The following is a 17,972-nucleotide window of genomic DNA, read 5'->3' as shown; positions in this document are numbered from 1 at the left end:
TTCCCACCGAACACTGCCGGTGAATTTACTAAATTACTCACGATAAACGTTCACAAAAAACATAACAATTATTTTAAGAATTATAGATACAGAACTCCTCTATGTACTCGATATGTCCGATTTTAAAATAGCTTTTCGGTGAAAGCACATTTTGCAATATTCTCAGTAGATAGCCCGGCATCACAGGGCTAGCTATTTAGACACCCAGCAAGTTTAGCACTCACCAAAGTCAGATTTACTATAAGAAAAATGTTATTACCTTTGCTGTTCTTCGTCAGAATGCACTCCCAGGACTTCTACTTCAATAACAAATGTTGGTTTGGTCCCAAATAATCTATTGTTATATCCAAATAGCGGCGTTTTGTTCGTGCGCTCAAGACAATATCCGAAAGGGTAAATAAGGGTGACGAGCATGGCGCATTTCGTGACAAAAAAATTCTAAATATTCCATTAACGTACTTCGAAGCATGTCAACCGCTGTTTAAAATCAATTTTTATGACATTTTTCTCGTAAAAAAGCGATAATATTCTGACCGGGATTCTGCGTTTAGGTAAAAAGAGGAAAGAAAATAAAGCACGGGGTCGACTCGTGCACGCGCCTGAGTCTCAGAGTACTCTGATCGGCAACTTTTCCAAACGCGGTAATGTGTTTCAGCCAGAGGCTGCCTCTATATCATTCAGCTTTTTCCCGGGCTCTGAGAGCCTATGGGAGCCGTAGGAAGTGTCACGTTACAGCAAAGATCCTCAGTCTTCAATAAAAAGAGCCAAGATGAACGACACCTTGTCAGACAGGCCACTTCCTGTACAGAATCTTCTCAGGTTTTTGCCTGCCATATGAGTTATGTTATACTCACAGACACCATTCAAACAGTTTTAGAAACTTTAGGGTGTTTTCTATCCAAAGCCAATAATTATATGCATATTCTAGTTACTGGGCAGGAGTAGTAACCAGATTAAATCGGGTACGTTTTTTATCTGGCCGTGTCAATACTGCCCCCTAGCCCTAACAGCTTAAACAGCATGGAAAATTCCAGAAAATTATCTTACGGCTTTAGAAGCATCTGGTAGGCTAATTGACATCATTTGGATGTATTTCAAGGTCTACCTTCAAACTCAGTGCCTCTTTGCTTGACATCATGGGAAAATGAAAAGAAATCTGCCAAGATCTCAGAAATAAAATTGTAGACCTCCACAAGTATGGTTCACAATTTCCAAACGCCTGAAGGTAACACGTTCATCTGTTCAAGCAATAGTATGCAAGTCTAAACACCATGGGACCACACAGACGCCATTCCGCTCAGGAAGGAGACGCGTTCTGTCTCCTAGAGATTAATTTACTTTGGTGCAAATCAATCCCAGAACAACAGCAAAGGATCTTGTGAAGATGGAGGAAACAGGTACAAAAGTATTTATATCCACAGTAAAACGAGTCATATATCGACATAATCTGAAAGGTTGCTCAGCAAGGAAGAAGCCACTGCTCCAAAACCACCATAAAAAAAGCCAGACTACGGTTTGCAACTGCACATGGGGACAAAGATCGTACTTTTTGGAGAAATGTCCTCTGGTCAGATGAAACAATACAAGAACTGTTTGGCCATAATGACCATCATTATGTTTGTAGGAAAAAGGGGGAGGCTTGCAAGCCAAAGAACACCATCCCAACCGTGCAGCATCATGTTGTGGGGGTGCTTTGATGCAGGAGGGACTGGCGCACTTCACAAAATAGATGGCATCATGAGGCAGGAAAATTGTGGATATATTGAAGCAACATCTCGAGACATCAGTCAGGAAGTTAAAGCTTGGTCACAAATGGGTCTTCCAAATGGACAATGACCCCAAGCATACTTCCAAAGTTGTGGCAAAATGGATTAAGGACAACAAAGTCAAGGTATTGGAGTGGCCATCACAAAACCTTGACCTCAATCCTATAGAAAATTTGTGGGCAGAACTGAAAAAGCGTGTGCGAGCAAGAGGCCTACAAACCTGACTCAGTTACACCAGCTCTGTCAGGAGGAATTGGCCAAAATTCACCCAACTTATTGTGGGAAGCTTGTGGAAGGCTACCCGAAACGTTTGACCCAAGTTAAACCATTTAAAGGCAAAACTACCAAATACTAATTGAGTGTATGTAAACTTCTGACCCACTGGGAATGTGATGAAAGAACTAAAAGCTGAAATTAATCATTCTCTCTACTATTATTCTGACATTTCACATTCTTAAAATAAAGTGGTGATCCTAACTGACCTAAAACAGGGGATTTTTACGAGGATTAAATGTCAGGAATTGTAAAAATGTATTTGGCTAAGGTGTACAGTGGGGCAAAAAAGTATTTAGTCAGCCACCAATTGTGCAAGTTCTCCCACTTAAAAAGATGAGAGAGGCCTGTAATTTTCATCATAGGTACACGTCAACTATGACAGACAAAATGAGAAAAAAAATCCAGAAAATCACATTGTAGGATTTTTAATGAATTTATTTGCAAATTATGGTGGAAAATAAGTATTTGGTCACCTACAAACAAGCAAGATGTCTGGCTCTCACAGACCTTTAACTTCTTCTTTAAGAGGCTCCTCTGTCCTCCACCCGTTAACTGTATTAACCTGTAGGGCTAGGGGGCAGTATTGACACGGCTGGATAAAAAACGTACCCGATTTAATCTGGTTACTACTCCTGCCCAGTAACTAGAATATGCATATAATTATTGGCTTTGGATAGAAAACACCCTAAAGCTTCTAAAACTGTTTGAATGGTGTCTTTGAGTATAACAGAACTCATATGGCAGGCAAAAACCTGAGAAGATTTCATGCAGGAAGTGGCCTGTCTGACAAGGTGTCGTTCTTCTTGTCTCTGTTTATTGAAGAGTGAGGATCTTAGCTGTCCCGTGACACTTCCTACGGCTGCCATAGGCTCTCAGAAGGCGGCAAAACGCTGAATCGTGGCTTTGCAGGCTCTGGCTGAAACAAAGTAGCGCGTTTGGGTAGTGGCTGGTTACAGTACTGTGAGACTCAGGCTCGTGCCCGCGTCGACCGAAAGCCTTGTTTTCTTTCCTCTGTTTAGCTAAATGGACATTCCCGGTCGGAATATTATCGCTTTTTTACGAGAAAAATGGCATAAAAATGGATTTTAAACAGAGGTTGACATGCTTCGAAGTACGGTAATGGAATATTTAGATTTTTTTTGTCACGAATTGCGCCATGCGCGCGACCCTGATTTACCATTTCGGACAGCTTCTGGAACGCACGAACAAAACGCCGCTATTCGGATATAACGATGGATTATTTTGGACCAAACCAACATTTGTTATTGAAGTAGCAGTCCTGGGAGTGCATTCTGATGAAGACAACAAAAGGTAATCAAACTTTTGTAATATTAAATCTGATATTGGTGAGTGCTAAACTTGCCGGGTGTCTAAATAGCTAGCCCGTGATGGCTGGGCTATGTACTTAGAATATTGCAAAATGTGCTTTCACCAAAAAGCTATTTTAAAATCGGACATATCGAGTGCATAGAGGAGTTCTGTATCTATAATTCTTAAAATAATTGTTATGCTTTTTGTGAACGTTTATCGTGAGTAATTTAGTAAATTGTTAGTGATTCGCCGGAAGTTTGCGGGGGGTATGCTAGTTCTGAACGTCACATGCTAATGTAAAAAGCTGGTTTTTGATATAAATATGAACTTGATTGAACAAAACATGCATGTATTGTATAACATAATGTCCTAGAGTTGTCATCTGATGAAGATCCTCAAAGGTTAGTGCTGCATTTAGCTGTCTTCTGGGTTTTTGTGACATTATATGCTAGCTTGAAAAATGGGTGTCTGATTATTTCTGGCTTGGTACTCTGCTGACATAATCTAATGTTTTGTTTTCGTTGTAAAGCCTTTTTGAAATCAGACAGTGTGGTTAGATTAACGAGAGTCTTGTCTTTAAATAGCTGTAAAATAGTCATATGTTTGAGAAATTGAAGTAATAGGATTTTTAAGGTATTTGAAAATTGCGCTACTGGATTAGACTGGCTGTTGCGTAGGTGGGACGAATTCGTCCCCCCTAGCCCAGAGAGCTTAATGGCACCTGTTTGAACTTGTTATCAGTATAAAAGACACCTGTCCACAACCTCAAACAGTCACACTCCAAACTCCACTATGGCCAAGACCAAAGAGCTGTCAAAGGACACCAGAAACCAAATTGTAGACCTGCACCAGGCTGGGAAGACTGAATCTGCAATAGGTAAGCAGCTTGGTTTGAAGAAATCAACTGTGGGAGCAATTATTAGGAAATGGAAGACATACAAGACCACTGATAATCTCCCTCGATCTGGGGCTCCACACAAGATCTCACCCCGTGGGGTCAAAATGATCACAAGAACGGTGAGCAAAAATCCCAGAACCACACGGGGGGACCTAGTGAATGACCTGCAGAGAGCTGGGACCAAAGTAACAAAGCCTACCATCAGTAACACACTACGCCGCCAGGGACTCAAATCCTGCAGTGCCAGATGTGTCCCCCTGCTTAAGCCAGTACATGTCCAGGCCCGTCTGAAGTTTGCTAGAGAGCATTTGGATGATCCAGAAGAGGATTGGGAGAATGTCATATGGTCAGATGAAACCAAAATATAACTTTTTGGTAAAAACTCAACTTGTCGTGTTTGGAGGACAAAGAATGCTGAGTTGCATCCAAAGAACACCATACCTACTGTGAAGCATGGGGGTGGAAACATCATGCTTTGGGGCTGTTTTTCTGCAAAGGGACCAGGACGACTGATCCGTGTAAAGGAAAGAATGAATGGGGCCATGTTTTTGAGTGAAAACTTCCTTCCATCAGCAAGGGCATTGAAGATGAAACGTGGCTGGGTCTTTCAGCATGACAATGATCCCAAACACACCGCCCGGGCAACGAAGGAGTGGCTTCGTAAGAAGCATTTCAAGGTCCTCGAGTGGCCTAGCCAGTCTCCAGATCTCAACCCCGTAGAAAATCTTTGGAGGGAGTTGAAAGTCCGTGTTGCCCAGCGACAGCCCCAAAACATCACTGCTCTAGAGGAGATCTGCATGGAGGAATGGGCCAAAATACCAGCAACAGTGTGTGAAAACCTTGTGAAGACTTACAGAAAACATTTGACCTGTGTCATTGCCAACAAAGGGTATATAACAAAGTATTGAGATAAACTTTTGTTATTGACCAAATACTTATTTTCCACCATAATTTGCAAATAAATTCATTAAAAATCCTACAATGTGATTTTCATCTTTTTAAGTGGGAGAACTTGCACAATTGGTGGCTGACTAAATACTTTTTTGCCCCACTGTATGTAAACTTCTGACTTCAACTGTATGTATTAAAATACCCTCAAATAAAAGGTGACATTATATACTGTCACCTCATATGAAACATTTGATCTAAAATCCTAAATGTTGGAGTATAGAGCCACATTTAAAATGTTTGCTTCACTGTCAAAATAGATATGGTGTGGACTGTATACTCAATACAATCTAAATCTGATACCTCACTGTCTGTCTTTTGACTGATACTGCTTTTTAAACTGGTCTGGTGAGTCTACTCAAATATTTGTACTATACATGTTTCTATCTGAAGAAATATACTGCCACTATTTTCACCACCAAAGAATAGCAGTGTGATTTTAATATGATTTGACTCTTTGCAGGCTGTCAGGCTGTCTAGTCACAGAGGAAGGCTGTGCTTCTCTGGTCTCAGCTCTGTGGTCAAACCCAACACATTATTTGTAAACGGGTAACAGCGCAAACAGGGAAAGCTAAGCGTATCATTTTAATACAACCTGTCTGTCATTGTATTTCTTCTGTGATTACAGACTCACTGGCTGTAAAATCACAGACACATCCTGGAAAGTGTTGGCCTCAGTTCTCAGTTCAAACCCCTCACACCTGAGAGAGCTGGACCTGAGTAACAATGACCTGAAGGATTCAGGGGTGAAGCTGCTCTGTGCTGGACTGGAGGATCCCCACTGTAAACTGGAGACTCTGAGGTCAGTATTCCTGTAGTTGGTCAACAAGGGATAACTGTTCACCAGATCCACATGTTTACCAGACACACATAGTCCACACCACATGTGTTTGAACAGTGAAGCTTATAGTATTAAATGTGGTGCTATGCTCCAGCATTCTGGATTTGAGATAGAATGTTTCATATTAGGTGACAGTACAGAATGTCACCTTTTATTTAAAGGTATTCATACATATACAGTTATGGCCAAAAGTTTTGAGAATGACAAAAATATTATTTTTCACAAAGTCCGCTGCTTCATTGTCTTTAGATATTTTAGTCAGATTTTACTGTGGGATACTGGAGTATAATTAGAAGAATTTCATAAGTGTCAAAGGCTTTTATTGACAATCACATGAAGTTGAAGCAATGAGTCAATATTTGTAGTGTTGACCCTTCTCTTTCAAGACCTCTGCAATCCGCCCTGGCATGCTGTCAATTAACTTTGGGCCACATCCTGACTGATGGCAGCCCATTCTTGCGTAATCAATGCTTGGAGTTTGTCGGAATTTGTGGGTTTTTGTTTGTCCACCTGCCTCTTGAGGATTGACCACAAGTTCTCAATGGGATTAAGGTCTGGGGAGTTTCCTGGCCATGGACCCAAAATATCGATGTTTTGTTCCCAGAGCCACTTAGTTATCACTTTTGCCTTATGGCAAGGTGCTCCATCATGCTGGAAAAGGCATTGTTCGTCACCAAACTGTTCCTGGATGGTTGGGAGAAGTTGCTCTCGGAGGATGTGTTGGTACCATTCTTTATTCATGGCTGTGTTCTTTGGCAAAATTGTGAGTGAGCCCACTCCCTTGGCTGAGAAGCAACCCCACACATGAATGGTCTCAGGATGCTTTACTGTTGGCATGACACAGGACTGATGATAGTGCTCACCTTGTCTTCTCCGGACAAGTTTTTTTCCGGATGCCCCAAACAATCGGAAAGGGGATTCATCAGAGAAAATGACTTTACCCCAGTCCTCAGCAGTCCAATCCCTGTACCTTTTGCAGAATATCAGTCTGTCCCTGATATTTTTCCTGGAGAGAAGTGGCTTCTTTGCTGACCTTCTTGACACCAGGCCATCCTCCGAAAGTCTTCGCCTCACTGTGCGTGCAGATGCACTCACACCTGCCTGCTGCCATTCTTGAGCAAGCTCTGTACTGGTGGTGCCCCGATCCCGCAGCTGAATCAACTTTAGGAGACGGTCCTGGCGTTTGCTGGACTTTCTTGGGCGCCCTGAAGCCTTCTTCACAACAATTGAACCGCTCTCCTTGAAGTTCTTGATGATCCGATAAATGGTTGATTTAGGTGCAATCTTACTGGCAGCAATATCCTTGCCTGTGAAGCCCTTTTTGTGCAAAGCAATGATGACGACACGTGTTTCCTTGCAGGTAACCATGTTTGACCGAGGAAGAACAATGATTCCAAGCACCACCCTCCTTTTGAAGCTTCCAGTCTGTTATCCGAACTCAATCAGCATGACAGAGAGATCTCCAGCCTTGTCCTCGTCAACACTCACACCTGTGTTACCGAGAGAATCACTGACATGATGTCAGCTGTTCCTTTTGTGGCAGGGCTGAAATGCAGTGGAAATGTTTTTTGGGGGATTCAGTTCATTTGCATGGCAAAGAGGGACTTGCCAATCATTTGCAATTCATCTGATCACTCTTCATAACATTCTGGAGTATACGCAAATTGCCATCATACAAACTGAGGCAGCAGACTTTGTGAAAATTAATATTTGTGTCATTCTCAAAACTTTTGGCCAAGACTTTATTTTTTACCGTTTAGATATGAAAGCACTTTATGCATCTAAACTCAGCAAAAAAAGAAACATCCCTTTTTCAGGACCCTGTCTTTCAAAGATAATTCATAAAAATCCAATTAACTTCACAGATCTTTATTGAAAAGGGTTTAAGCACTGTTTCCCATGCTTGTTCAATGAACCATAAACAATAATGAACATGCACCTGTGGAATGGTCGTTAAGACACTAACAGCTTACAGACGGTAGGCAATTAAGGTCACAGTTATGAAAACTTAGGACACGAAAGAGGCCTTTCTACTGACTCTGAAAAACACCAAAAGAAAGTTGCCCAGGGTCCCTGCTCATCTGCGTGAACGTGCCTTAGCCATGCTGCAAGGAGGCACAAGGACTGCAGATGTGGCCAGGGCAATACATTGCAATGTCCGTACTATGAGATGCCTAAGACAGTGCTACAGGGAGACAGGACGGACAGCTGATTGTCCTTGCAGTGGCAGACCACGTGTAACAACACCTGCGCAGGATCGGTACATCCGAACATCACACCTGCGGGACAGGTACAAGATGGCAACAACTGCCCGAGTTACACCAGGAATGCACAATCCCTCCATCAGTGCTCAGACTGTCCGCAACAGGCTGAGATAGGCTGGACTGAGGGCTTGTAGACCTGTTGTAAGGCAGGTCCTCACCAGACATCACCGGCAACAACGTCGCCTATGGGCACAAACCCACCGTCGCTGGACCAGACAGGACTGGCAAAAAGTGCTCTTCACTGACGAGTCGAGGTTTTGGCTCACCAGGGGTGATGGTCGGATTCGCGTTTATCGTCGAAGGAATTAGCGTTACACCGAGGCCTGTACTCTGGAACGGGATTGATTTGGAGGTGGAGGGTCCGTCATGGTCTGGGGCTGTGTGTCACAGCATCATCGGACTGAGCTTGTTGTCATTGCAGGCAATCTCAACGCTGTGCGTTACAGGGAAGACATCCTCCTCTCTCATGTGGTACCCTTCCTGCAGGCTCTTCCTGACATGACCCTCCAGCATGACAATGCCACCAGCCATACAGCTTGTTCTGTGCGTGATTTCCTGCAAGACAGGAATGCCAGTGTTCTGCCATGGCTAGCAAAGAGCCCGGATCTCAATCACATTGAGCACGTCTGGGACCTGTTGGAACGGAGGGTGAGGGCTAGGACCATTCCCACAAAAAATGTCCAGGAACTTGCAGGTGCCTTGCTGGAAGAGTGGGGTAACAACTCACATCAAGAACTGGCAAATCTGGTGCAGTCCATGAGGAAGAGATGCACTGCAGTTCTTGATGCAGCTGGTGGCCACACCAGATACTGACTGTTACTTTTGATTTTGACCCTCCCACTTTGTTCAGGGACACATTATTCCATTTCTGTTAGTCACATGTCTGTGGAACTTGTTCAGTTTATGTCTCAGTTGTTGAATGTTGTTATGTTCAAACAAATATTTACACGTGTTAAGTTTGCTGAAAATAAACACAAATGACAGTGAGTTTTTTTGCTGAGTTTAGTTCTCCCATTTGAAGAAGTCTTAATTATTTGGACAAATTCATTTAGTCAAAAGTTTAGTGTTGGGTCCAGTATTCCATGCCTGCAGTGATTACATCAAGCTTGTGATTCTACTAACTTGTTGAATGCATTTACAGTTTGTCTTGGTTGTGTTTTGGATGATGTGTTTCCTAATAGAAACTGAATGGTGAATAATGTCCTGTCATTTTGGAGTCACTTCACTTGTATTGTCAGTAAGAATAGAAGATGTTTCTGAACACTTCTACATTCATGTGGATGCTACCATGATTATGAATAATCAGGAATTAATCGTGAATAATGACAAATGAGAAAGTTACAGAGGCACAAAGATCAGACCTCCTCTGTTATAGCTAATGGTGAGAGGTTAGCATGTTTTGTTGTAGCCTCTGTTATTGGTAATGGTGAGAGGTTAGCATGTTTTGTTGTAGCCTCTGTTATAGGTAATGGTGAGAGGTTAGCATGTTTTGTTGTAGCCTCTGTTATTGGTAATGGTGAGAGGTTAGCATGTTTTGTTGTAGCCTCTGTTAATGGTGAGAGGTTAGCATGTTTTGTTGTAGCCTCTGTTATTGGTAATGGTGAGAGGTTAGCATGTTTTGTTGTAGCCTCTGTTATTGGTAATGATGAGAGGTTAGCATGTTTTGTTGTAGCCTCTGTTATTGGTAATGGTGAGAGGTTAGCATGTTTTGTTGTAGCCTCTGTTATTGGTAATGGTGAGAGGTTAGCATGTTTTGTGGTAGCCTCTGTTATTGGTAATGGTGAGAGGTTAGCATGTTTTGTTGTAGTCTCTGTTATTGGTAATGGTGAGAGGTTAGCATGTTTTGTTGAAGCCTCTGTTATTGGTAATGGTGAGAGGTTAGCATGTTTTGTTGAAGCCTCTGTTATTGGTAATGGTGAGAGGTTAGCATGTTTTGTTGTAGCCTTTGTTATTGGTAATGGTGAGAGGTTAGCATGTTTTGTTGTAGCCTCTGTAACTTTCTCACTCATTATTTTTCAAGATCTTTCTCAATCATGGCAGTCACAGGCTTGATGTAGTCATTGCAGTCAAAGAATATGGGACCAAATACTAAACTTTTGACTATTTTAATACACTATGAGTTAATTGGTCAGAATACTTATGACTTAATCAAATGGGGGGACTAGATACATAAAGTGATTTCATTTTTCCAAATGGTGAAACAGATATGTATGAAAATATCCTCAAATAAAAGTTTACATTATATACTGTCACCTCATATGAAACATTTGATCTGAAATCCAAAATGTTGGAGTTTAGAGCCACATTTAAAATGTTATCTTCACTGTCAAAATAGATATGGTGTGGACTGTATACTCAATACAATCTAAATCTGATACCTCACTGTCTGTCTTTTGACTGATACTGCTTTTAAACTGGTCTGGTCAGTCTACTCAAAAATTTGTACTATAAATATTTCTTTCTGCAGGCAAAACATTGATAATTTGTAATTTATAATATGATACATTAATTTCTGAATAGATATGGCAGGTTTCATGACTGATATATCTGAATAAGTTGAAAAAATATACTGCCACTATTTTCACCACCAAAGAATAGCAGTGTGGTTTTAATATGATTTGGCTCTTGGCAGGCTGTCAGTCTGTCTAGTCACAGAGGAAGGCTGTGCTTCTCTGGTCTCAGCTCTGAGGTCAAACCCAACACATTATTTGTAAACGGGTAACAGCGTAAACAAGGAATGCTAAGCGTATCATTTTAATACAACCTGTCTGTCATTGTATTTCTTCTGTGTTGGCAGACTCACTGGCTGTAAACTCACAGACACATCCTGTAAAGTGTTGGCCTCAGTTCTCAGTTCAAACCCCTCACACCTGAGAGAGCTGGACCTGAGTAACAATGACCTGAAGGATTCAGGAGTGAAGCTGCTCTCTGCTGTACTGGAGGATCCACACTGCAGACTGGAGACTCTGAGGTCAGTATTCCTGTAGTTGGTCAACAAGTGATAACTGTTCACCAGATCCACATGTGTTTACCAGACACACAAAGTCCACACCACATGTGTTTGGATAGTGAAGCTTACAGTTTTAAATGTGGTGCTATGCTCCAGCATTTTGGATTTGAGATAGAATGTTTCATATCAGGTGACTGTACAGAATGTCACCTTTTATTTGAGGTTAAAGGTGAGAGGTTAGCATGTTTTGTTGTATCCTCTGTTATAGGTAATGGTGAGAGGTTAGCATGTTTTGTTGTAGCCTCTGTTATTGGTAATGGTGAGAGGTTAGCATGTTTTGTTGTAGCCTCTGTTATTGGTAATGGTGAGAGGTTAGCATGTTTTGTTGTATCCTCTGTAATTGGTAATGGTGAGAGGTTAGCATGTTTTGTTGTATCCTCTGTTATAGGTAATGGTGAGAGGTTAGCATGTTTTGTTGTAGCCTCTGTTATTGGTAATGGTGAGAGGTTAGCATGTTTTGTTGTAGTCTCTGTTATTGGTAATGGTGAGAGGTTAGCATGTTTTGTTGTATCCTCTGTTATTGGTAACGGTGAGGGGTTAGCATGTTTTGTTGTAGTCTCTGTTATTGGTTATGGTGAGAGGTTAGCATGTTTTGCTGTAGCCTCTGTTAATGGTAATGGTGAGAGGTTAGCATGTTTTGTTATAGCCTCTGTTAATGGTGAGAGGTTAGCATGTATGGCTGTAGCCTCTGTTATTGGTAATGGTGAGAGGTTAGCATGTTTTGTATCCTCTGTTATTGGTAATGGTGAGAGGTTAGCATGTTTTGTTGTAGCCTCTGTAATTGGTAATGGTGAGAGGTTAGCATGTTTTGTTGTATCCTCTGTTATAGGTAATGGTGAGAGGTTAGCATGTTTTGTTGTATCCTCTGTTATTGGTAACGGTGAGGGGTTAGCATGTTTTGTTGTAGTCTCTGTTATTAATTATGGTGAGAGGTTAGCATGTTTTGCTGTAGCCTCTGTTAATGGTAATGGTGAGAGGTTATCATGTTTTGTTATAGCCTCTGTTAATGGTGAGAGGTTAGCATGTATGGCTGTAGCCTCTGTTATTGGTAATGGTGAGAGGTTAGCATGTTTTGTATCCTCTGTTATTGGTAATGGTGAGAGGTTAGCATGTTTTGTATCCTCTGTTATTGGTAATGGTGAGAGGTTAGCATGTTTTGTTGTAGCCTCTGTAATTGGTAATGGTGAGAGGTTAGCATGTTTTGTTGTATCCTCTGTTATAGGTTATGGTGAGAGGTTAGCATGTTTTGCTGTAGCCTCTGTTAATGGTAATGGTGAGAGGTTAGCATGTTTTGTTATAGCCTCTGTTAATGGTGAGAGGTTAGCATGTATGGCTGTAGCCTCTGTTAATGGTAATGGTGAGAGGTTAGCATGTTTTGTATCCTCTGTTATTGGTAATGGTGAGAGGTTAGCATGTTTTGTTGTAGCCTCTGTAATTGGTAATGGTGAGAGGTTAGCATGTTTTGTTGTATCCTCTGTTATAGGTTATGGTGAGAGGTTAGCATGTTTTGCTGTAGCCTCTGTTAATGGTAATGGTGAGAGGTTAGCATGTTTTGTTATAGCCTCTGTTAATGGTGAGAGGTTAGCATGTATGGCTGTAGCCTCTGTTATTGGTAATGGTGAGAGGTTAGCATGTTTTGTATCCTCTGTTATTGGTAATGGTGAGAGGTTAGCATGTTTTGTTGTAGCCTCTGTAATTGGTAATGGTGAGAGGTTAGGATGTTTTGTTGTATCCTCTGTTATAGGTAATGGTGAGATGTTAGGATGTTTTGTTGTATCCTCTGTTATTGGTAACGGTGAGGGGTTAGCATGTTTTGTTGTAGTCTCTGTTATTAATTATGGTGAGAGGTTAGCATGTTTTGCTGTAGCCTCTGTTAATGGTAATGGTGAGAGGTTAGCATGTTTTGTTATAGACTCTGTTAATGGTGAGAGGTTAGCATGTATGGCTGTAGCCTCTGTTATTGGTAATGGTGAGAGGTTAGCATGTTTTGTATCCTCTGTTATTGGTAATGGTGAGAGGTTAGCATGTTTTGTTGTATCCTCTGTTATTGGTAATGGTGAGAGGTTAGCATGTTTTGTTCTATCCTCTGTTATTGGTAATGGTGAGAGGTTAGCATGTTTTGTTGTAGTCTCTGTTATTGGTTATGGTGAGAGATTAGCATGTTTTGTTGTAGCCTCTGTTATTGGTAATGGTGAGAGGTTAGCATGTTTTGTTGTAGCCTCTGTTATTGGTAATGGTGAGAGGTTAGCATGTTTTGTTATAGCCTCTGTTAATGGTAATGGTGAGAGGTTAGCATGGATGGCCGTAGTCTCTGTTATTGGTAATGGTGAGAGGTTAGCATGTTTTGTTGTAGCCTCTGTTATTGGTAATGGTGAGAGGTTAGCATGTTTTGTATCCTCTGTTATTGGTAATGGTGAGAGGTTAGCATGTTTTGTTGTATCCTCTGTTATTGGTAATGGTGAGAGATTAGCATGTTTTGTTGTAGCCTCTGTTATTGGTAATGGTGAGAGGTTAGCATGTTTTGTTGTAGCCTCTGTTGTTGGTAATGGTGAGAGGTTAGCATGTTTTGTTGTAGCCTCTGTTATTGGTTATGGTGAGAGGTTAGCATGTTTTGTTGTAGCCTCTGTTAATGGTAATGGTGAGAGGTTAGCATGTATGGCTGTAGTCTCTGTTATTGGTAATGGTGAGAGGTTAGCATGTTTTGTTGTAGCCTCTGTTATTGGTAATAGTGAGAGGTTAGCATGTTTTGTTATAGCCTCTGTTAATGGTTAGAGGTTAGCATGTATGGCTGTAGCCTCTGTTATTGGTGATGGTGAGAGGTTAGCATGTTTTGTTGTAGCCTCTGTTATTGGTAATAGTGAGAGGTTAGCATGTTTTGTTGTAGTCTCTGTTATTGGTTATGGTGAGAGATTAGCATGTTTTGTTGTAGCCTCTGTTATTGGTAATGGTGAGAGGTTAGCATGTTTTGTTGTAGCCTCTGTTATTGGTAATGGTGAGAGGTTAGCATGTTTTGTTATAGCCTCTGTTAATGGTAATGGTGAGAGGTTAGCATGTTTTGTTGTATCCTCTGTTATTGGTAATGGTGAGAGGTTAGCATGTTTTGTTATAGCCTCTGTTAATGGTAATGGTGAGAGGTTAGCATGTTTTGTTGTAGTCTCTTTTATTGGTAATGGTGAGAGGTTAGCATGTTTTGTTATAGCCTCTGTTAATGGTAATGGTGAGAGGTTAGCATGTTTTGTTTTATCCTCTGTTATTGGTAATGGTGAGAGGTTAGCATGTTTTGTTATAGCCTCTGTTAATGGTAATGGTGAGAGGTTAGCATGTTTTGTTGTAGTCTCTGTTATTGGTAATGGTGAGAGGTTAGCATGTTTTGTTGTAGCCTCTGTTATTGGTAATGGTGAGAGGTTAGCATGTTTTGTTGTAGTCTCTGTTATTGGTAATGGTGAGAGGTTAGCTGTCTTGTTGTAGCCTCTGTTATTGGTAATGGTGAGAGGTTAGCATGTTTTGTTGTAGCCTCTGTTATTGGTAATGGTGAGAGGTTAGCATGTTTTGTTGTATCCTCTGTTATTGGTAATGGTGAGAGGTTAGCATGTTTTGTTATAGCCTCTGTTAATGGTAATGGTGAGAGGTTAGCATGTTTTGTTGTAGTCTCTGTTATTGGTAATGGTGAGAGGTTAGCATGTTTTGTTATAGCCTCTGTTAATGGTAATGGTGAGAGGTTAGCATGTTTTGTTGTATCCTCTGTTATTGGTAATGGTGAGAGGTTAGCATGTTTTGTTATAGCCTCTGTTAATGGTAATGGTGAGAGGTTAGCATGTTTTGTTGTAGTCTCTGTTATTGGTAATGGTGAGAGGTTAGCATGTTTTGTTGTAGTCTCTGTTATTGGTAATGGTGAGAGGTTAGCATATTTTGTTATAGCCTCTGTTAATGGTAATGGTGAGAGGTTAGCATGTTTTGTTGTATCCTCTGTTATTGGTAATGGTGAGAGGTTAGCATGTTTTGTTATAGCCTCTGTTAATGGTAATGGTGAGAGGTTAGCATGTTTTGTTGTAGTCTCTGTTATTGGTAATGGTGAGAGGTTAGCATGTTTTGTTGTAGCCTCTGTTATTTGTAATGGTGAGAGGTTAGCATGTTTTGTTGTAGCCTCTGTTATTGGTAATGGTGAGAGGTTAGCATGTTTTGTTATAGCCTCTGTTAATGTTAATGGTGAGAGGTTAGCATGTTTTGTTGTATCCTCTGTTATTGGTAATGGTGAGAGGTTAGCATGTTTTGTTATAGCCTCTGTTAATGGTAATGGTGAGAGGTTAGCATGTTTTGTTGTAGTCTCTGTTATTGGTAATGGTGAGAGGTTAGCATGTTTTGTTGTAGCCTCTGTTATTTGTAATGGTGAGAGGTTAGCATGTTTTGTTGTAGTCTCTGTTATTGGTAATGGTGAGAGGTTAGCTGTCTTGTTGTAGCCTCTGTTATTGGTAATGGTGAGAGGTTAGCATGTTTTGTTGTAGTCTCTGTTATTGGTAATGGTGAGAGGTTAGCATGTTTTGTTGTAGCCTCTTTTATTGGTAATGGTGAGAGGTTAGCATGTTTTGTTGTAGCCTCTGTTATTGGTAATGGTGAGAGGTTAGCATGTTTTGTTGTAGCCTCTGTTATTGGTAATGGTGAGAGGTTAGCATGTTTTGTTGTAGCCTCTGTTATTGGTAATGGTGAGAGGTTAGCATGTTTTGTTGTAGCCTCTGTTATTGGTAATGGTGAGAGGTTAGCATCTTCTGTTGTAGCCTCTGTAACTCTCTCACTCATTATTATTCATGATCTTTCTCAATCATGGCAGTCACAGGCTTGATGTAGTCGTTGCAGTCAAAAAATATGGGACCAAATACTAAACTTTTGACTATTTTAATACACTATGAGTGAATTGCTCAGAATACTTATGACCTATTCAAATAGGGGGACTAGATACATAAAGTGCTTTCATTTTTCTAAATGGTGAAACAGATATGTATGAAAATATCCTCAAATAAAAGGTGAGATTATATACTGTCACCTCATATGAAACATTTGATCTGAAATCCAAAATGTTGGAGTTTAAACCCACATTTAAAATGTTATCTTCACTGTCAAAATAGATATGGTGTGGACTGTACTCAATACAATCTAAATCTGATACCTCACTGTCTGTCTTTTGACTGATACTGCTTTTAAACTGGTCTGGTCAGTCTACTCAAATATTTGTATTATACATGTTTCTATCTGCAGGCAAAACTTTGATAATTTGTAATTTATAATATGATACTTTAATTTATGAGTAGATATGGCAGGTTTCAGGACACTGATGTATCTGAATATGTTGAAGAAATATACTGCCACTATTTTCACCACCAAAGAATAGCAGTGTGATTTTAATTTGATTTGACTCTTTGCAGGCTGTCAGGCTGTCTAGTCACAGAGGAAGGCTGTGCTTCTCTGGTCTCAGCTCTGAGGTCAAACCCCTCACACCTGAGAGAGCTGGACCTGAGCTACAATCACCCAGGAGACTCAGGAGTCAGACTGCTCTCTGCTGGACTGGAGGATCCACACTGCAGACTGGAGAAACTCAAGTATGTAGAGGGTTTATGTCAATGTTCATATCAGACATGATGGACTTTTCAGGCTGGTTAAGACACAGGACACACACACACAGGACACACACACACACACAGGACACACACACACACACAGGACACACACACACACACACAGGACACACACACACAGGACACACACACACACACACAGGACACACACACACACACACACACACACACACACACACAGGACACACACACACACACAGGACACACACACACACACACACAGGACACACACACACACACACAGGACACACACACACACACACAGGACACACACACACACACACACAGGACACACACACACACACACAGGACACACACACACGCACAGGACACACACACACACACACACAGGACACACACACACACACAGGACACACACACACACACAGGACACACACACACACACAGGACACACACACACACAGGACACACACACACACAGGACACACACTGGACACACACTGGACACACAAACACACTGGACACACACACTCTCACACACACACTGGACACACACACTCTCACACACACTGGACACACACACTGGACACACACACTGGACACACACACACACTGGACACACACACTCTCTCACACACACACTGGACACACACACTCTCTCACACACACACTGGACAAACACACTCTCACACACACACACTGGACACACACACTCTCTCACACACACACTGGACACACACACTCTCACACACACACACTGGACACACACACTCTCACACACACACACACTGGACACACACACTCTCACACACACACACTGGACACACACACTCTCACACACACACACTGGACACACACACTCTCACACACACACACACACTGGACACACACACTCTCACACACACACACACTGGACACACACACTCTCACACACACACACACTGGACACACACACTCTCACACACACACACACACTGGACACACACACTCTCACACACACACACACTGGACACACACACTCTCACACACACACACACACACTGGACACACACACTCTCACACACACACAC

The sequence above is a fragment of the Salmo salar genome, unplaced genomic scaffold, assembly GCF_965601325.2.
Source record: "Salmo salar unplaced genomic scaffold, fSalSal1 ptg000587l, whole genome shotgun sequence".
Taxonomy (NCBI): Eukaryota; Metazoa; Chordata; class Actinopteri; order Salmoniformes; family Salmonidae; genus Salmo; species Salmo salar.
This window is presented reverse-complemented; position numbering follows the sequence as displayed.